The sequence below is a fragment of the Chrysoperla carnea genome, chromosome 4, assembly GCF_905475395.1.
Source record: "Chrysoperla carnea chromosome 4, inChrCarn1.1, whole genome shotgun sequence".
NCBI lineage: Eukaryota > Metazoa > Arthropoda > Insecta > Neuroptera > Chrysopidae > Chrysoperla > Chrysoperla carnea.
The window spans coordinates 45,186,113-45,210,269 of record NC_058340.1 but is presented as its reverse complement, the minus strand read 5'-3'; positions in this window follow the sequence as shown (position 1 = coordinate 45,210,269).

Here is a 24,157-nt window from a genome sequence, read left to right as displayed (position 1 = left end):
TTTTATCGAAATTAAAGATAAAAAAAATTCTCGATTTTTTGCAATTTTCTTAAGGGGGTACCCCTGGAAAAAATCAAGAAAATCGGGAAAAATTTTTTTTCTATTTGATGCAACTCAAAGGAGTAGGTAATTTTGATCCAAAAAGTTTAAAAATCAGGTTTATTTAATGATTGGGCCTATAGAAAGTTACAATGTCAGCGAGTATCATTGGCACAACTTCATTTTCAGATAAATTAAAATCCATAAAAATGTGAACAAAAACCTATTTAACGTGATAGTATTTGCTTTAAAAAGGAGAAATTGACCAGCAAAGTAGGTGGGTATCTGCTAGTAATTATTATATAACCTAGTAATTATTAATAATTGTTTCAAAGGATAATCGAATTCTACATACTATACTTTTACTGATAATATCTAGTTGCATCAAAAATACATTTTTACTCACTGATAACCGATTTGTTTAGTTTCCAATCATTTTCATCTTACCTGAAACAAACAAAATTCATAATGAATAAACAAAGGGGCATACAAATTTTCTTTTTTCAAACAGATTACGTAACCATACTATTATTATATACATTATACAATCTTGTTTTAATTCCAAAACTCCAACAACAGAATGACTGAATTTTTCCTTATTACCAAACTTACTAAGTACTTTTATTAATCCCCAAAGAGGAAAATGAATTTTTTTGGATAAACGGAAGGTGAACAAATTTCAGAAAAAACATTATTTGTTTCTCGCTAAAGCCTTTTTTTGGAAGCATCTGAATCGAATCCTTTCAAATAAGTAGTTATCGTTCAAGGTTTCAATCACACTGTATAGAGAAAAGCTTAAAAAAAAAAACATAAATTTTTTTTATGACAATTATCATGCAATGATAGTTTGAATTTATATAAAAATTAATCACCATCGTTTGACTACCACTGACCAAATGTGTGAAAAACATAGATAAACGTTATTATTTATAAACCTATAGACTGAATCGGAATACATATAACAGTATGTAGGGCTAGTTGGAACTTCTATAGCTATCACATTAATTCACAAATTTCGAATACTCATAAATAGTTTGATTATAGGCAACTTCTATAAATATTTCAATGGATGAAATAGCTGTATCAATTTGGCAAATCCTGATTCAGAATTGAAACTTAGCATGAATATGATGTGCAGCCTCGACTAACACCTTCTTGCCTGCTAGAAGATGGTTGCCTTACTATCTTAGGTGTAATTACAAAATTTTTCGACGTTTACAGCTGTGATTTCTTTATAGGCAGGCACCTTTTTTAAATTTTATAATGCCTTAAGCTGTCTAGACTTTTGAATAAAATCTGGAAAACGCGATTTCTCCCCATGAATAAAGCAAAAACTTATCTTTTTAAAAACAACCATAGAACGAGCGACAATTTTCTATTAGGAACAACCGTCTGACCAGATAAACTGGAATATCAACAAAAAAAATCGCACTTTAAATCAAAAGTATGTAAATCCAATTTCTTATTTATCACTGAGAATATTTTTGTTAATTATCAATTTTTTTCCTTCCAAATTATACAATCAGTACAATAAAAAGCACATCCAATTTTTTCTTAGTGAAGTTATTGAAACTTTTTTGAATAAGGAATATTTTTAATCTTAAAAGTAGTTGGAAAATTGTTTTTTAGATGGTTTGAGTTTTAGACAATAAAATTATTCGATGTTTTGTGTAGTGAAAGCAAGGAAGGTTGCCAATTAGTATGCGTAGTTGTGGTCAATAGTACCCTATACAATCCCCATCATTTTAATATCAACCCCATCTGATAATATCGAAGGGGTGAAATTCAATTTCTAAAAAAAAATATCCTATTTTTATTTTCTTGTCTTTCAATTTTGTGAAAATTGTTGTTTTCTTGTCTTTATAAAATTTATAACAAGCGAAAGTTGGTCAACAGAAATTCGAAAATGTTTTTATTTAAAAAAATATTTTTCTTATGACAGCAAATTTTCTTGTGACAACACTTTAAATATCGAAATGGTATTTTTTTATTATTGATGTACCTAATACAAGTTGCGTAAAAAGTAACAAAAAAAAAAAGCAATTAAAAACCAATAAATTTTCCAATTAAATTCTATAAATAAATTCATATATTATATACATAGGTATATGAATTTAATATTTTTACACATTAAATGATAAATTAAACTAATTACTTACGTCCCATATTCCATAATGGTCATTTATTTTTATTGCATTGTTTAAAGGTAGTGGGTACATATTATATATATTATATATATATATATTGTGATATTGTGTTATATTTGCACGTACAATTAAACAAAATAATATATTTGAAATTTACACACTCTGTTTCATTTATAGCATCGAATAATAATTGACTTCCCTTTGGTAAGAAAGGTATGCAAAGTATGTTTACGTTATTAACTTTGAAAATAAGTTTGGCCACGGCAAGAAAAATTACGTAATACGATGAATAGGGGATAATTCTGAAGTAGAATTGGCTATATTACCCATAAATCTGTAAAATTAGACTTAGTACTATGACAAAATTTGGGTGAAATTAAAATTAATAAAAAAACGAAGAAGATTGCATTCAAAGGAAAAATCAAAGATAGCATTCAAAAGTAGTTCATCTCCTTTTCGCAAAACTTTGATATTCACGCATGATGACACTAGCGAATATCTTCCTCTTGGGTATCGAGATAATTTTCACACTCTCTTTTTAGTTTCCTTTTAGTATCAGCTAGTGCTAAAAAGGGAGTATTTCAAACTGAAAACTTCGTAATTTAATATGTCCTAATTAAAACTATCTTAATTCACATTTTTGAAAGTAAAGAAAAAATTTTTTTCCAACAATGATTTATCTGACAGCCATTGTAATAAACTAAACGCAGTTGTAGCCAAAGACCTTCATTTACGTTAATCAATAGATAGAGACTTATCCTTATCTTCGGATTTTTTAAGAAACAATTTATTATATGCTTACAATTTACGGCTCAAAGCAATGAATATTCACATCAAAAAAATCCTATATCAAAAAGAAAACCGACTTATAAAGAAAATTTTTCCAAAACAAATTAATATGCACTAAAAAGTAAAAAAATAACGATAATATAATGTAGTTAAAATTATGGTTTGGCTTGGCTGACATCGTCTTTTTACTTTTTAGTGCATTTTGTTTTGAAAAGGTTTTTCTTTTGAAATCGGTTTTCTTTTTGTTGAAAGTTTTTTATATTTTTGATTTTTAGTAAATCTGAAGTGCATTAACTAATTTGTCACTAAAAAAAGAAAATCATCGAAATTGGTTGGCGTGATATTGAGTTATTCGTCCTCTTGTCGTGCCTACTTAATGCAAATTTAAGACTTTTTTGGTTTTCTTATGGATGCCGTTGTCAGAACTGGACTAAAATGAAATGCTAGCAAATTTCAAAATGAACATCCCCTATAATGGTTATTTGATTCACATAAATAGTAACACACTTGTTGTTTTATTTTCAATTTCTTTTAAGAAATAAACGGCCATAATAAATTCCAAAGAACATTCAATTGCCAATTCACAGTGGAGGTCAAATTTAAAACTAAATCTTAGCCAAATCAAGTACTCTTTGACAAATATTTATATTCTTAATAACATCGTAGAAATAAAAATACTTGGTGAAACCTCCTCAAAACCTCTATGTTGTGACAAAAGACATGTAAATAACTAATTATGTAATAACTTTTTTGTCTGATATGTTATTCATTGCGTGCAGAACAGTACAAGCAACAGATGTAGCAAGGTCAAAATTTTAATACTTTAAGAATTATAATGGATATAACTTGAATACGACGATCAAGGCTCAAACGGGGTTCATGCACTTTGACATGAAGGAATGACTACCTGAAACCAACCTTGGGGTATGCCTTGAAAATATATTTTAGTTCATAAAATTAAAATTTCATAACCATTCAGTAACATTAAAAATTTTAGGGTAGAACTTAAATCTATTATAAAGAAATTCAGAGTAACAAGTAATAGAAATTCAGAGTAACAAGAAAAAATCGCCGGAAAATAAGTTTTTTTTATGTCTCTCCAAATTAAACTGATTTTTTTTAAAACATAGCTATGAACAAACTCATTCAAGTCACCTTTCAAACAAGAAAAAAATTAAAATCGCTACAATCGTTTAAGACCTTCTTTTTCACAGACAGACATGCAGATACACAGACCATCTCATCAAACTTATAACACCCCTCTTTTTGTGTCGCAAATTGAAAAGAAGGTTTCCAAATTTTGGATATTTGAAATTTACATGAATTGTTTTAAAGCAATTCCGTTTGACAATATAAAAAGTTAAGACCATCAATAGTCGCAGATTTATGTCAGTAATTAATCATTTTTTCTCTTTTTTCGTTCATCTCATGTGGTAAAACTTCCAAGAAGCTTCAGAACGTTAAATAAAACTTACATAACTTACTCCACTTGTTTGAACCCTTTGCATTATAAAACTCCTTGCGTCAGTTATGGGGTTAAAATTTCCATCATTGGTTAGGCTGTATATTTTGGTTGTATCTTTATAGAAGTAAATACTTTCCAACAAATAAAACTATAAATAAAATTAAAAAAACATTTTTTGAGAAAAACAAAAAAATCGTCTATAAAGTTTATGAACACTGCAAGAAGATGAAGGAGTAATAGAAAGAACATGTTTATTCGAAATACCTCCTCAAACATAGATTAAACATTAGAAAGATGAAGATAATGTAAGTAAAAAACTACAATAAAAGTTTTACAACATCGTAAATCATTTAAAATAAAAACAAATTAAGTATATACATATATATTTATATTTGGCTCATTACATTCACACAACATTTGAGTTTAGAGAGTTTTATATTTACAACAAATATGGTAGAAGGTATCAAGACCAACTCTATAAACAAAACGAACATTGCAGAATTTAAAATTCAGTCAAGACTTTCAAATAAAAATTGTGTATATAAAAATGCTCTGATCAGTGGGAAACACTACACAAATTTGAGGGTTTCATATGTTTTTACTCAAAGTTGATCTAGCGCGAAAATATTCGTACATCAAACTGAAAAGTCCTTAAGTTTTACCAAACGGTAAAATTTTCATTCTTGTAGTATATAATGTCATTGATTACATATTTAATCTATTCGTCTCTGTAAGTGCATTATATCAACGTGAACTTACCATTAAAAAATCGAAATAAGGAATTTTAACAAGCATTTTTTTAAATTTTCTATTTTTAATAACAATTTAAGAAATGCAAACAGTACCTAAAAATTGATTAAAATAATTATTAAAATCCTTAAAATATTATTTTCTTTAATTTTAACATGTTTGTTCGAGACTATATTACTTAATATGCGAAATAAATGCCTGTAGCTCAAGGAAATTGCAATAATCACAGCCAAACTTTATCCCAATAATATCGCATGAAATTACCTAGTTGTACATATTAAAGTAAAAAAAAAAAAAAAGTAAAATAAAATAAATAATTGAAAAAATCAAAAACCTGACTGTGTTAAATAAAATCTGAAAAAAAGAAACAAGTCCAGTAGGTTATATAGCGACTTTAACAGCCGGGGCCCATTAAAATTTAGGTCGGATCAAATCTTCCTAATAACGTGCCTCGATTGATAAAACTACTGGATTTGTTTACTTTCTAACGTAATTTTTCCTATCAATATTTCAATTGCAAGAAAGTGACAAAATAACAAAATAGAGTTTGTCAGTCGGATAGCTACTTCCCTTTCAATCGTTGCTTAACAATCCCATCTTGACTACATATTTCGATAATATCATAGAACCGCGATTGTGCACATTGGTTTTGGGAATTTCAGGATCTAATGAAATTGCGAAACGCTATATAATACTGATAGGCAAACTTCTTGTGCGTTATCCCAACAGGGAAAATGTATACCATTTTAATCTCTTAAGAGCCTTTCATTTCGAAGACATAGTCATTTTGTCTACGTTACTCTTGAGATTACAGGCTTCATACTTTTATGTCAACATCTAATCAGAATAGACTTCATTCTACCATAATTTTTTGAATTGATTTCAATTGGCTTTTTAACAATTAAAGACTTAAAATCTGTAAAAATTGTGGGTGAACATATAAAGCATACGATACCCTAATAATAAACGACCGTCCTTGCTTTAATAGTACATGAGAGTGTAGTACCATTTTTTAAAACTTATTTCAAAATATGTCCATACTATTCCTAAAAACGATATTTTTGAGAGTTTAAATACTAAAAAGCTATCGATAAAAATTGCTAATTCATAGTAGAAGACTTGTAACCCATGGTAAAATATCATAATGTACCTTAAATCACCCAAGCCAATTTCACTCTCTTCAAGGTGTAATATTAACAACTCATAGAAGAGTATTATATATAATTTACGTGATTATAAAACATTGAAAAACTACAAGTAAAAAAAACATCTGTGGCAAAGACCAAAGACCTGTAGAAATAATTTTAAAATTGAATGCGAGCCTCTTATTATTTTAAATGAATAGTAAAAGTAAAAAATGTTTACATTGAAACTAGTTATTAGTTATTTTACGAGAATATAAATACACATTGACAATTATTCTCTATGTACCTTTCTAGCAACTAAATTTTGATTTCATGTAGTTTTTATTTCATAGATAGCAATTTTTGTCGAGAAACTAGAGAAAAGTACATTGTAGACAGGGCTCTACACGATACCCTACTATCATATTGTAAATGCTATTAGAAACACCCATTAAATCCACGATGCGATGTTGTATACTTTTACATGCATAGTAAATATATTTCATTCATATACTCATATAATTATAATAAAATTTCCTTGTATTACTTGTGTTGAAAAAAGTATCCCATTAAAATCCTTGTAGGTAGATAAAATATTATTATGATACTATTTTATGTACTTACACTAACGGTTAAAATTCTAGACCACTTGTTAAATATAATTATTTAATGAAAACAAGGGAAATTTCCACTTAAAAAAGCACACCTATTTGGATCGAATGATATAAAAATTATTGACATAGGAGAAAACTCCTTTAATTAGTCAAAATTTTGTAGAAAATGGTTGGCGGTAATTATTTTTATAAACAATATTGCGGGAGGAGGACACTTTCCCTTCTTTTGAATCTTACTAATTGAACTAAGAGTCTCAAAGCTTGAAGGCGCATCGAGGTAAAATATTTTATTAAATATTATTTCTATGAATCATTAGCTGGACACCGTGAAAATAAAGCCAACGGAGAAGTGAGTATTGTTAAACCTCTCCGCAAATTTAACTCGATTACCTTCTACTTCTTAATATACTAAAGAAATGAATTTTTGTTTTGTTTTGTGAAATAAGTAGCAATGTTTTTTATAATAAGTCTAGTACATATTAACAAAGATGCTTTTATTTTTTAGATATCAAAAGCTTAGATTTTAAATATCAAAATTCCTTTTATGCCCTCCTGGATAAATATATATGGCTTTGTATTTTTTACATAAAACAATGCCTCAAACTTTTGGCAATTTGTGTATCTAAAATATACTATGTAGAGGAGAATGGAGATATTTTTACCAGGGAGAACTTGAACTCTAGTCTAAGACGAACTATTATCACTTCTATTTTAAATCAGAAAAAAAAACCGCACTCAGAATGTGGGGTTAAGCCAATTAAAAACGAGAGTTTTTGTTACACATTTTATAATATAATATCAAAATTTAGAGGGGAACTATCGCTTTGTGGTTCCGTAAAACTTATCTTACTCTAAATATTTAATATTTTATACAAGTTATTCCAACAATTTAATTTCTTTTGAGGCACATGCCTAAGAAAAGGTTATGAATAGACAGGACCTTCCAAGAACTAGGTTAAATCGGTCACTTGATTGTACCATCATAGAGTTTTGTCAACCTTCACCTGTCTTTTGTGAAGCAACTTTTGTTATTGTGAAAAAAATGGAAAAAAAGGAATTTCGTGTTTTGATAAAATACTGTTTTCTGAAGGGAAAAAATACAGTGGAAGCAAAAACTTGGCTTGATAATGAGTTTCCGGACTCTGTATTTTTTCCCTTCAGAAAACAGTATTTTATCAAAACACGAAATTCCATTTTTTCCATTTTTTTCACAATAACAAAAGTTGCTTCACAAAAGACGCTCTATCTCACAAACTAATTGACTTACAGACGTCAAATTTTGACACGAATCATTTGAAGGTTGGTACTATATAAAAATAATATGCATTTAATACTAGCGACGCCATTTATGTGTCAGACCGGGGACTTATCAGCCAACCTGTTACAGCTTTCCATGAATGACCGTGAATTGTATCTTCTTTACCATTTTTACAAAAATATTTAATTTATGATTCAAAATGATGCTTATTGACGGTGAAGTGAAATGTCAGAATAACTACTTTAATTTTTTTATTTTTTTTTAAATGTATATCTTTATAAATTATAGCTCATGTGTTATTCTGATGTATGAGCTATATTATTGTAAGGTTTCATACAAAATGATTCAGTGGTTTGTGCGTGAAAGCGTAACAAACAAACATATATAGGGACACAAATATATAAGGATAGGAATTGGTTATGATTGTTTAGAATGATTTAAACAACACGTTTAATTATGTATAACGGCAAACATGGCTAGTATACAATGAGAATTTCAAGAAAAAAATAACTCCATTATTGTAACTCTGAAATGTGACATGTTCTTATATGTTTTAAATATATACCAATGAGTATGCAGTCATAATTGGTTTGATACATCCACACATCCTCTCAAAATTTCACATTTGTGATTATTTTGTATAACGATCTCTATTTCAGGTCGTGTTAAATGTGCGTTTAAATCAAGGGTCGTGTGGCTGAAGCCTAAAACAGACTTTATCCTTGTGGGATTATAAAATAAATGAAAAAAAAAAAGAATAATTTCATATTTTCCGGTTTAATATTCATAAACCTAAAATGATGTAGCTGTACTTTGAATGACTTTAGAAGATTTCTTAACTTGGTTACAGCTTATAATATATAAAATTTATACATGGAACTTGATAATTATGACTGATATGATTTACCGATATTCTTTTTTATTCATACCATTTTTTTCACACTTTCCCTTATCTGTACAGGTGATAATATATTATTGAAGCACTCTTTTATAGGTATTTAATATGCTCATTCAACATATATGTATATATATACTATATGTATACTAGATGTGCTCAATCGACGTTATATGAGTTCAATAAAAATTTATAAGAGATTTGTACAAATTTAATCAACAAACTTTTAGTAGGTATACCGATTTTATACTATACATAATACCGATAATATATAAATCCTGAGCATCTACCTGATTTTTGCACATACAATTTGAATATGATCTACATTTTGTTCATAATTTCAATATTATTAATTAGTAATTAAAATAATTAACCAAAATCAATCAAAAGTAATTAAAAATAAGTAAAACTAACAAGTGACGTAAATTATTGAAATATCCTGTACAAACCGTGTTGAGCGGACCCAACTGAGTTATCTTACTCAATTACGAACTCAAACTCAGTTTCAGCTCGATATCATTTTTGTCTTAGAATTATCGTGTTTACGGGTATATGGGTGGGCAAGTAGAAATGGAATAATTAAGAGGTACCTGGACTAAAATTTGGCATCAAAATATTTTAACAAAAAAGTAACATTGGAGAGTATATACAAAAAATCAAACAGTAGAGTTATTCCCGAAATATTCTTCTTCTTTAACTCATCATAAACTTGTTCTAACCTAATTTATTATTACTTACTCGCCAAAGCAATTAATTCACTCAAATTAATTCAACTCTCATGAAAAGTCTATATTTAGGTAATGTCAATAGAGAATACAGTACATACAATTTTTCTAATTGATGAATAGTTGCAGGATTCCTATTATACTGCTATTCTTTCTTTTTAGCCCCCGAACCAAAAAAAAGGGTGTTATGTCTGTCTGTCCTTCCGTGTGTCTGTTTGTGTGTCTGTGTGTGTGTCTGTCTGTGGCATGGTAGCGCCTAAACGGATGAACCAATTTAAATTTTTGTTTAAGCCAAAAAAATCGTTTATAAGACATTGCCTAGTATTCACTCATTATTACAATTGCAACTCAACAAAACCCTTGAAAACTTGACAAAATTAAATAACAATTAGATATATAACATTAAATTACAAATATTAAGAGATTAAAAGATTTTTTGTCATACCTGTGAATGACATGTTTATCAGAGAGTACACAGTTACTCAATGTAATGTCTAGACAACTATTGTTACAGAAGAAACTATAAAGATTCTTCTACTTCAAAGAATTTTAAAATAATTGTTATTAAAATAATTAAATTCGACAAAATACTTTATTTAAACAAACAAAATACGATATTATAGTACCGTCCAACTTTGTGTTCATCATTTTAGTAATGGTTTGCAGACTCCCTTAAAGGACTTCTGTATAGGTTCTATTCAATTTCGACATATACGGCATGTTCTATAAGTCTTTAACAATATTTTTCATTTATAATTTTTGAGGGAAAACACTTAAGTTATTGTGTGCAAATGAGGTCATCTAATGAATTTATCTTCGACCTTCAGATTCATTTCAATTCAAAACTAGATGGACAAGAAGATGCAATGAGCACCTGTCCAAACCTTTAAGTTTTTTCTTTACGCCAAACTAACTACAACAATATTTTTCACACGGTAAAACAGACAATTTTCAATGATTTTGGATGCCATCAAATGTTCTTTGACGCATAAGTTGTTAAACAAAGATACTTTTTGAATAAAAGGGATACAACGACAGACATATTGCAAATCATTGCCAGATTTAGAATATAAAAATATCAAAGATCATTTAAGACTTAAAAATTATCAGATAATTTCTCGTTTTTCCGGTCTTAGTTATACGTTTCAATCGAACAGATTTTGCAAAATTTGTTCTATATTTGATTACTGATAATATCAAAATTTTTTCGAAGGTCTTCTGAAAAATTCTAACATTATTTATCACTTCAATTTTGATTTGCTTTTTTGGGTGCGAAACATATCGAAACACGCTCCTAAAATATGTACTATACTATAGTTTTTATTAAAAACAGGTAAACTAAACTAATCTAATTAATAAAATAATATAATTAAAAATGAATTCACAAAAATTATTATTCAATACACAGCACAAAGAATAATTAAATTATGTTTGATATTTGCGATTTATTAATAAATTTTTTATTTTATTAAAAAATTTTTTTCTGATTATAGTTATTTATGGAAACCAGTGCAGATTATTAAATGGTATATTTATAGACCCCATAAAGAGTATTCTTTGAATTATTTTATTTATTTATTTCAAGGAATAATATATTAAAACAAATTACTCAAAAAACTCGTCAAATCGGTATTTGAAGTATAGTTATGCACTAAAATTCGTGATGGCATAAAGAAAATTTATTTACTAGAACTAAATTATTTTTTAAAACAAATAATTCATTATTTTTTGTCTATAGAAGGCTAAAAGGGCTTAAAACTCATTATCTTTGCAGATATCAATAACTATAACAATATTTTTCTCACTGTCCATTTTCTTTGATGCATAAACTGTGGAACAAAGATACTTTCATAATAAAATGGATGCAAAAACGAACGCATAAAATAAGCATAATGTAAACCATTGTCAAATTTAGAAAATAAATAGAACAAAGATCTCTTTAAGATTTTTTTTAAATGATCAATTAATGAATACAGTTGTTATCTGATGTTGAATTTACCATTTTCCATGAGAAATTTTGAAAGTGAAATTAAAATTGATTAAACACGAAGAAGTTAAAAGCAATCAAAGATTGTTACCCATCTATATGCACTTACAATCTTCAGGTTTCAATAATTAGTGATTTGTAAAATCCTTATTTTTTTCTAATCGGCGCGGCACATAAATTTTTACCAATTTAATTAAAACTTTGTACCACAAATGTGAAAGTGCATGATATACGTGATTGTTAATTTATACTGATTTCAAAAGAGTAACCAATATTTTTAAAATTGGATAATCGATGAGTAAATGAATTAGTTAATGAATAAATGTGTTTGATCGTTAAACTATATAATTTCATCAACTAATTATTAATTAATATAATAGTGCTTTAATGATCGAAAACAAAAGAATTTGATGTGGAAATCACATGTTGTACGCCTATAAACTATTCGGTATGGATTATAAAGGATCGTCAAAATGAGTATATTGAATTTTGTATAATCGAAAGTATTAGATATCGTTACGTAGTAAGACGTAAGAAAGGGCTGGTGCCCAAGCAGATTTTATAATATTCCAGCCGATTTTAAACTATATTTTTTCTTAATTCAAAACAAAGTTTTACTTTAAGCTTGCGTTAAAGTTGCGAATACTAGCTTTTATTTAGTTTATATGAAACTTTGCTTAAAGCGAGTTGAAGGATGATATCAGATGTGTCTTCAATGTTGGCATTGTCTCTATTGCGAGTAGTAGTACATAGAGGGAATAAGTGAGGTAAAGGTGGGTTCTCTAAATGAATTAAAGATCAATGATTTCCCAAATGAATCATGTATGGAATCTATGGAAATGAATCATTATCACGAGCGAAGCCCTGGGACAAAAGCTAAGATGTTATAAGTATTTTGTTTTCGTACGGTTTTGAGCAATAATCTACTTGTCGTTGTCTTTGGAGATGCACATTAACATGAAAATAGTCCAGGATGTTCAGGTTATACAAAGTGTAAAGAAATCAATAAAAAACGATAGTTATTCAAGAGATCAGTACGATTATTTAATATTTTACAAAAAATTGTTAAAGAATGATTGTTCAAATGAAAAGTTTTTAAGACTGGCTGAAGTTTAAATTTTTCTCTTCAATTCTCTCGCCTTTTTCAGATTTTGAATTAAAATAAACTACCACCAAGAAGTAGATATCTTGTCTATATTTCCTAAACGTATCTTTATACTAAATAATGTCCCAACAAATATTTTGATTAGGGTATTGGCACGTTAAGTGTAATAATCATACAGACTTGTGTATACCGACTAAGTTTGAGATGGATCAATACAAACAAATTGTTTTACTTGAGGTCAGCAAATCTGTATGTGTTTATCTAAGATATATGAAATATTGGCATAGTTAACCATGTATCATCTATCATTAGGTGTACTATGTAGTAATAATAATGTGAATATCAACTATTGTTTAATATAGGTAAAAGTTTCATAACGTAAATTGTCACTTCTAGTTAAGAAGAGATATGGGAGGTCGTCAAGGTCAGTCAAACTTTTTACTTCAGTTTTCGGTTAAGATAAAACTAAGTGAGATAAAACTAAGCATGTTTTTGGATGTAAACAAAAATGATATAGTCTTCTAAACAAATGAAAACAAACAATTGACTGAGTTAATTATTGAAGTCCCATGTATAGACAGTGTTGATTACTCTGTCATATTACACATACATACATGTCACACATAATAGTACATAACTGATACTCCCATATAATACATACTATATAATTTGCGCTGTCACGGGTAAACACTGACGTTTAAGGGAAATTGTTTCAAAGAAAAGTTGTTTATTTTTTTATAAATGATTTTTTTATAGATGGTTTCTAAGCACCCAAGACCCAATTGACCTTTGCGAACTCGACCTCACTTTTTACGTCCTAAGCACGCTATGAAAATTTTAGATATATATCTCTTTTCGTTTTTGAGTTGCCGTGCTTGCGGACAGGCAGACGGATAGACAACCGGAAATGGACTAATTAGGTGATTCAATGAACACCTATACCAAAATTTTGTTCGTAGCATCAATATTTTTAAGCGTTACAAACTTATTGATATATTTCATTTATACATGGTATAAATTTATACATTTTCCCTGGTTTTTTGGATATAAAAAACCTGCGAAAAGTAATTCGATAATGATACTGAAAATGAATTGAATTAAATAAAAAGACATAATTTTCCTTATAATAAGCACAATTCGAGAGAATAGTTTGCTGTTCATTTTTCTAATATTTGGACACAATCTTTATCCAAACATCATCCCAAAAACGTTGTCGTGACTCAGCAGCCCGTTACGTGTCAAACGATAGCATGTTAAATTTTCTTAGTTAGATATTGCACAAAAAGAGTTAAGTACCACTAGGAAAAACAAATAAAACTCAAATTGATTTAATTAAACAGCAAGAATTGATTTAAATTAATCGCTTTTTATCTAAGGATGTGGCTAGCGTCTACATCAAAGCGTTATTGCTCACAAAGAAATTATTGATTTAAGTCAGTACTTAAATCAGTAATACTTAATTTTTTACTTTTTAGTGCAATTTTTTTTTTTTTTTTTTTTGGAATCGGTTCTATTTTCTGTAAAAAAATTGTATGTTGTACAACTTTTAAACTAGTTCAGGTCTAGGTGTACCTTTATACGTATCTCTTCGTCTGTAGCTTTATGAATCCACAACTTTCTTTCTCATAGTTTTGGACTTAAAACAAGATCGTCAGGCGAGTCCAAATTTCAAGAATTTGTAGTTGTTAGAAAATCTCACGGGCTTATAAAATCGGATGTGTACTTTATATGCTTGTTCGTTAATCGAAAATAAAATTTATATGTATACAAAATTTTCTAAAGCCACACTCGGCTTTTATATCGTTTTTTTTTTCTAATTTGTTTTTCACAATTATTTTTAATCGTTGTTTAAAGCTACGTATAAAAGTATACTTTTAAATAGTAATCGCAGTATTAAATATTTTTATTTGAACATGTTTTCAATGTTTTTTAATTATGTAAATGTAATTTTTTTTTTTTTTTTTTATATAATATTTTTTTAATATTTTGTACATTTGCTACTAATATGAGAGAATTTGTTAATTAATTTTTTTCTCGAAAATTAGGGAGATAAAGTATAATACAGAAAAATATTTCATAAAAATAACATTTCAAAGAATTATATAAAATATTTATTTAGGTATCAGAATATTTTTTTTTTATTATTGGGCTACCGAATACAACAATATTTGTTTGTTAAGTGTACGTTGGTATAAGTAGGTTAAAATGTATAATTGCGTTCAAAAAATTTGAACGTTCACACCTTCTAGAGAACACTACACTTCCAGAGAGCTTTGAGCCGCACAAATAATACTATGTTTTAAGTTTTTTTGAAGTGAAAACTTCTTTAGCAACGTTGGGCACTTTTTGGTAGGGGTAAATGTTATGGCTTCGCATCACCGACATGCTAATAGCAGTACATCTGTAGCTATACAGCTGATGTATTGTGTAACATAAGTTATGCGTATATAACAAATACATTGAAATTTATGTAAATACAAATACTATCCACAAATCATATGATTGTGTATATTAATTGTTATTTCAATTGAATTGGATTTATATTTTGTCATAATCTTGTACAGCCCGTAATATATTTAAATAATAAAAAACCATATAAACATGCATATAATTGTTGCTTCGAGTGTCAATAGATGTGAAAACCAGATTAATGTTGATAATTTTAATTCAAATATTATGAAATTTCAAATTTTTATACTAACTAGTTTTCACTTCTATCGGCAGTCCCTATGACTGCCAATTTTTTTTTTCTTTTGTAATGCGAATGAAAAAACGTCTCGTTACCATACAACTGGTCAATGGTTGCCTTTCCACCAATTGTGTCTTTAAACTAACGTAATTCAACTTGATTTTAATTCAAATCTTTAGAATTTTCTTTCTAATACTGAAATTCGTGAACGCCTTAAAGAAAACAGTAGGGAAGAACAAATCAAAAGAATGGTTTCTTAACATTAATGACAGGCATTCAACATAAAAAAATATTAACCATAACTATCATTCTCTCACGCACTTCTAACTAACATTAGCTCATTTTGCTAAACATTGCCTTTTTTATTTTATTTTCCAGGATAAAATGGAAAGAATTTATTAAATGATATACAAAGCTATACATTAAACTAGTTAAGTTTGCCCTTTGCTTGGTTTATTCTTTTATATTTAATACAATTTCATTGATATATTTTACCCCATTAATCTCTTTTCCATCTTGAAATCTATTTTAATCCCCTTGAATTTTTGTTGATCTACAAAGAAGGGCTGATTTTTTTTTGTATTTTAACTTTCAATTTTCCAAAATACTGTATTCATTATACTAAAAGGTAAAAAAAATGATATTTTTCTGGGTAATCTATAAAAACAAAAGCTTGAAGTGTTATATTTGAGCAGTCCTTACTAGCTTAACACCTCAAGCCTTTGCAGATATTTTTTTTAATAGATAAACTGCGGAAATTTTTATAGAAATATTTTTTGTATTTATTTTTTTACGTTACTTACATTTATATTTAACAAAAAATTGTTTCCTTTCTAACAAATCGTTTTGGATTAATTCGACTTTTTTCAAATTCGAATGTACTTTACCTTTATTATAAAGGACGAGTTTCACGTTTTTATGTCTGTGTATATGTTTTAGAAACGCGTTTTTTTTCGATGTGTACAAAAATATTATGTATATTTTCACATTAAGAAGGTTATTTCGGGTTATGTTAGTTGGTTCCATATATGTGAATGTTTCATATATGTCAAGTTATATATATATATTGTATATTGCTTCCTATTTTTGTGTGGATATTATATTATTAAAAATAATCTCCGGATTTTGTTGTTTGCCGCTTTATAGGTGTATTATTATTATTATTTCAATGTTATTTATTTTGTTAAATTTTCTGTAAAATATGATCTGCCATTTTGTGTCTAAATTTAAGGCTGATTGTTTAATCTGGCATATTATCGTGAAAGAACTAATTTTATGTAATAGGTTAACACCTATTTAAAAGGTGTGGTGTATCTCATTTGGCACAATCTCGGGCAGGGGCTAGCAAACCAAATTTTAATTTATTTGCCTTGGTCAAAGCTTGGAAAAGGTTTAGCAAAGTTTTAATTTATGAAACTTCTTTCCAAGGCTAACAAATAATGGAAGAGCCAGACCAAAAAAAATTCGTTGAATTTACTAAAACTGATCATTTGAGGTTTGGTTATAGTAGCTGTGTACACACACATACTGCGGTCAGTCAAAAGAAAGATTGAACATGGGCCAGGTATATGCTATCAAAACCGTTAAGTTAAACGTGGTACTAAAATGAATTTACTAAAGCTGAAAATTGTTATACAGCTTGTATATTTGCATATAGATAACAGTTATGACAATCAGTCAGTTATACGTTAAAACTGTAATTTTACTGCCAAATCCGTTTAGATAGATAAATAAATAAATAAATAAAAACAATGGAATTGCAGAAAATTGTTATACAGCAATATACAATCAGAAATGAATATGATGTATTTATTGTTCATAAATAAGGGCTGACTGACCAGCCATGTTTTAACACCTAACTGACTGATAATCATATCTGTTATGTATAAACAATTTACAATCTGCATAATAATTTTCAGCTTTAGTAAATTCACTTTAAAACCGTTTCGATAGCATATATCTGACCCCTGTTCTATCGTTCACTTGACTGACCGCAGTATGTGTGTGTACACAACTACTATAACCAATCCTCAAATTATCAGCTTTATTACATTCAACGAATTTTTTTTGGCCTGGCTCTTAATCCAAAAGACTTTGATATATATAAACATGTATTATAATATTATAATGTTGTTAATGATATGTATTCAATTCATTTATATTTAATACAATAATGATCAGTGAAAATATTGTAAACAAATCGTTAAATTTAATGGTCTGTTAACAGCCAACATCTTCTTTTAAGTTATAATTTATAAACTTCTTATCATTTGTGTTAAGTATTTCATGTTGATGAGGGTTGTGAATTATTTCTCTTATATTAACTGACAATGTGTCAATGTGGCAAAATTAAATTTTATATGGTGCTTTAAATTACAAATATACGCAATATTATATACACATCTTTGTTGGAATACCAAGTGTTTCAAAAAGTTGTGATAGTATCAGTACTCTAAAATTTAGATCGTTTTGCAAATTTGTATCACAAATAATTGTTAATGTAAATGTGTATGCTCGAAAATAGGGCCAAAATTCTATACATTGCACTACTAGCACATTGTAACTGCCTGGAAACTGTCCACAAATGCAAAAGATTCAGTATACCTACACTATAATTACTTTTGCAATTTTCTAGAGTGTGTGTCATATAAAATGATATATAACATTAAACTTAAACTAAAGAACTTGTGTATCGTATATCATGCACATTTTATTTTATGATTAAAAAAGCAGTTAATTGGCCGATTAAAGTAGTACGAGCGCCAAGGCAAGTTTAGACTTACTTTACTTTTCGTCTAATATTGTCAAATTACAACATAATTCACCATCAAAATTGAAAAAAAAAATTTTAATTTTTTTTTAATTTTGTGTCCCCAATAACTTGATCATACATCCTTAAATAGTCAGGCAAAACAGGTTTTCTTTTGTTTTCAATAATTTATTTAGATTTCAACTTTCACCGATTTCCACCGATTAATTTTGGAGAAATCTATGAAAACATATCATCCATCTACCGTTTTTCTTACGACCAATGTTAAATATGCCTCCTACTTTTGAAGTCATTTATTTATTTAACTAATCAAGCAACCCCCCCCCTGCTTTCAGAATTGAATTGGACTTAGTTCAATTTCATATAACAAAAATAAAGCCTTTTATTAAAAATTACCCTGGCACTAGCACATCCTTAACATCCAAAAAATGCAATTTATCATCGACATTATCAATGGCATAATTTGTGTTTATTCAAAGTACACTCGATAGAATTTCCGGGAAGAAAAATCTTTCCTTTTATTGTCAGATTTTATATCAGCTTAGTATCAACATATTATTTTGAAAATTTTTGAAACATTTAAAATAAAAAAGATGTCAAAAAATATGAAATAAAAAGATTTAAAATATTGCTAAAGTCCAGAAAATCCTCTTATTTTTCATTTTGCTATAGACATTCTAATCGCATGCTGTTCATGTAGGTTATTTTACTATCCGAACAAATGTTACAGAAATTCTTTATATGTACAACTAAACTGGTTTAAAATCTTGCACAAAATAATAATACGACTTTAGGAATATTTTTCACAAAAAAGTAACACCTATGCACCGAATTGAAGATATAATACATCATTATTTCTTTTTTCGCTAATGTTGGGTACCTTCAGCTGCTCCCTCTAGTTAAAAAAACACCATTCGTAAAAACTTTAAAAAAGTAACACTTGCTGCTGAAATGTCCAGACCAAAAAAGTATAGGCAAAGAGATTAAGCCCCGAGTAACTACCCTACCACAATCCATTGACCATGAGAAAAGTTTTCACGAAAAGTATTTTTTTTGTTTCGAAAAAATGCAATATTTCAACAAATAACAAATGTCAGAAAAAAGAGTTATATTGTCGCAAACAAACCGTTTGTTTTACTTTTGCGAATTTTTACGGTTAACTTTGCCATTGATTAACCGTAAACAAACGCTATGTTTCTTCGGTTGTTTTCTTCTATAGCAACTAATTTTTTGTTTTATGATAGCAATTTTGTTAAATGTAACACAGTGCCTCCGTTGGTTAATTAGATTAGTAGAAAAAGAATGCTTTTTCGCGGTTTTTAAGACTTTGCGCACTTTCAAAGTTTCTACAAATTGATAAGAGGCTTAAAAGTTCATTATGGCAGTGCACAGAAATATCGAAAGATAATCATTTTATTTCAACAGTAAACGTCAGATAACATAATGAGAGAGAAATAAGACCTTAGTGACGCAACTCTGCTGCTCATAAATTATTTTCTTCTTTTCTGGTTGATGGTAATGTATGTAGTAAGAAATATATTGACAATAAGACCTTCTAGATACTAAAATTTATTTGAAACCCTCTGTTTCTATGATGCCTTGTTAACAATAACATTTTCTTTCCCAATAGAGAAACTTTATTTAGTAGCCATAAAAAAACTTGTAAAACATTCAAAATGTATCATCATTCGAAAAAAAGATTTTCTTCTTTGTAAAAACAACTTTTAACCTGTTTTTACGTATTTTAAACTGTGATAGGGACATGTGATCTATTTTTTAAAGAACATGGTATCTTGGATTAATAAAAACATTCTTAACAATCTGTCGTTTAAACACTTTTTATGTGCAGAATTTTTGTTTTTTTTTTAAAAAGCATGAACAATAATTTTCATTTTCTTTGGTGCACAAGGAAGTTAAAAATTATCCATATATATATATATATATATATATATATATATATATATATATATATATATATATATATATATATATATATAAATTATTGAATTGAATTATGAAAATTAAAACCATTTTTCCCCCCTATGTCACCCTATTAGGGCGATTAGGGTAGTGGGTTCGATGGCACACAATATGAATAATACAAATCCGTTTCACTATGGGCTCACGATCTTTTTTATAGTGACTACCAACTGATTTAAAAGTGTCACTGATGTAAAATAAATATTAAAAATGTGTGTCTGTTAACTGTAATAGATATATTAGCAAACACCATTACATTTATATCTACAAGTTATTGTTAAAAACTTTTCTATAAAATAAAATAAACTATTTTCAAGCATAATCTAGTGTTACCTCTACACTTGTAGTTCTAACATTACTTATATCAGTGGCGAACTTTGAGTATGCTGGATGGTATTTAAATCGGGTGATATTTGTCCAATTTCTAAAAACATGCTATAAATTTTTTCGAAAATGGGATAGAACATAAAAGAGTTTTGTATCGTTTGGGTTGATACTTGAAAAAAATCCATTATAAATATCAAATTTAAAATACTTTTAACCCCGACTGTATATTATGTTCATCTGTTCGGACCCAGCTTATAAACTACTAATCATAATTTTACAAATGAGGTATATTTAGAAGCGTCTTGATCACCCGCTGGCTACAGGCAATGTGGCGTCGCAATAAATTGAATAAGACCCCCCCCCCCGTATTGAATATAAAGTAATAATCGAAAAACAAATTTCGATTTAAATATAGCGTGTTTGTGTTCGTATAGCACTTTTCAAAAATATATATATTGTTATACTTAATCACGAAATTATAACCGCATAATAGTTTAAAATGTATGTATTTTCGTCTGTTCCCTTCGAGCTTCTAAACTACGTATCATAATTTGACAAATCAGGTATCGTTAAATGCGTCTTGGTCGTACGCTGGTTATGGGCTATATATACCGTCAAATTAAATTGAATACGGTGCCCTGTAGAGGACATCAGGTAAGCTATGATAGCACTTTCCAAATATTTAAATGTTGTTATACTTTCTCACGAAATTATAACCCCAAAATGGTTTAAATAAAATAAATTTCGAAAACTAAAATCCCGACAATTACAAAATCGCGCTCTTAAAAGTATAAAAACAAGAAAATATTTTCATCTGAAATTGTTATGATAAGTAAAATCGTCATTACAGTCAGGGGACCTCTAAGATTAAACGTTTTCCACAGAACCCAAAGGAGATCCCCCGACTGTTATGCAATTTTAGTTATCATAACAGTTTCAGTTAAAAACATTTTCTTGCCTTCATACTTTAATTGTCGGGTTTTAGTTTTCGAACTTTATTTTATTGAATTTTTCGTCAAACACATAAAACTGAACCTATAAGATCAAGGTAAAAGTCCTGAATTTTTACTGTAATTTTTTTATTGTAAATTTGTTTATTATAATTTGTGATTGCTGAAGAAGTCTCAATAAAGAGACGAAACGTATAAGTGGATGAACTATGTTTTGATTTAATAACCCTAGTCCAACTTCCTGGTGATTCATTTTATTTTATTCTTTTCATTTTGGACGTGATAAAAATGAATTCTGAACTGTGAAATTTTAAGTTAACTTTGGAAGTTCACTATTTAGTAGCATACATTTGATATTGCGCCACTGTAGTCACATACGTTATCGTAATACATTAACATTACTAGACGTCAGTCATATTATACTACAGCAAGCACATGTATTGTCCTCAATATATCCACAATGTTAAACACTTATTATCCTAGAGCTTCGTTGAAAATTAAATAAAGTTTGTATATATTATGTATATTGATGGAGATAATTGTGTTATTACATCATCAACGGGAAAAATGTTATTTTTACATTTATCTTATTTAAATATATTTAATAATGTTTTTCTTTAATTATTCCGAGAAGTTTTCATAGATTTTAAAATGAAAGTAAAAAATAATTGGTTGTCAAGAAAAGTATTTAAATTCGTACAGAATTTCTAAGCTCTAACAAATTATTGTCTAAGATAGATAAAATTAATGCAACCAAACATGAGTGTTAAAATATATAGAAAAATGATAGTAAAATTTATTTTCTCTAACTTAACTTAATCCCCGATGATTCTAAATTGTTTCTACAGCTCTTAATTTTAGCTATTCTTCCATCAGGAATAGCCTGATGGACAAATTGATTTCACAGTTAAATTAATACAAACTTATTTAAATTGCGAAAAGTGTGAGTTTGTTCACGCATTATTCCTTAAATTTATCCAAAAAATTCGTAACAAGAGCTGCGTTAGCTAAGCGAATTCACTCTTAATCTCAAAACCCTCTTTTCAAATCGGATTAAATATATATATATATATATATATATATATATATATATATATATATATATATATATATATATATATATGGTCATTTTTGACATTTATTAGGTAGGATTGATCAACATTACAAGAATTTATTTCAAAATTCCATCATCACTACAAAAAAACTAGTTCCATTTCCTTCAGAGGAAATTTCCTAAAACAAAAGAGCTGAATAAAATTTCAACCAATCAAAATTAGTTTTGAATCAAACGAAAAAATAACAAGCCTATAACAATTGTCGATAGTTACAAAAAAATTTTTTTTCACAGTACATTCCATTTTCAAATCTTTTATAACAACCTGAAACTAACGATTTACAAAAAAGTCTAACGGTGAAATGTATATTTACGTGATTTTAGTCCTTTTCAACGTTCATTGACTGGAAATTCTGTACGCAATTTTGCTGTTCATAAATAGAATAGATGTCCCATTAGCTAGATAAACATTAACAATATTATTTTATGTGGACATATCAGTTTCTTTATAGTTTTTATTTTATACCGTGTGTACTTTTAAAAATCAAATCGTATCCATAATTGATTAAAAATTAGAAGAAAATTTTAAATTTTACAAGTCATTCTTATAAAAAAAAAAGATTAATTCAAGTCCAGTAGTTTAAAAGACAGTCGGGGCACATGAAAATATAGACTAACTTAAATCTTGCCGATTGTTACCGTCGCTATGTAAACTACTGGACTTGATTCTTTCTTTTCTCTTGCCCTTGGAAACGCATCCAATCTGGTCGAACGTTGCACCTTCGCAGCTTGCGAAAATGCAAACATTTCAAAATCGTTGTCTTCAGACGATTTCGAAAGTCCACCTACGATATCTGGCTGAAGCTATACATAGAAACTTGGCACCCCACAATCAAAACTGTCATTCAAACCATTTCAAAATCTTATTTCCAATCTTCTCGCAAAAAAACTTTCCTCGAAATCAAGGAACAAGGCCAATTTGACTCGCGTATATTGCTTTTCATGAAACGATATCGCATGCCACAGATTTCGATTAGAACTGATTCGGTGTTAACTAAATTGTATAATTCTTTAAAACCTAGTTTTAAGGACGGCTTATCCGTCCAACGTAGGTTTATTTTGGATATCAATAGTTTTTTATATAAGATTTTTCCATTTAAGAAACTGTGCAAAATTTTTAAATATTTCGATGTATTTAATTAATAAGATAATTTATTATAGGTAAAGCTTAGGCTAGGAACTATAGATTCTAGGACGTATTATAATTCAACATTGTAAACTGACGATATTAACAAATGATTTGCAACCACAATTTTTTTCTTCTCAGATTTTATTAAATGCAGTCGGTTTTTTTATTTTTTTCAGTAATATTAAAGATGGTTATTTAAAATAAGACACCTGGTATATATTTTTTTCTTACTATCAGGTAATTTGAAGAATCGGTGTATATGGGTCATTTGATACAAGTACAATGTAATGGAGAAAGCAT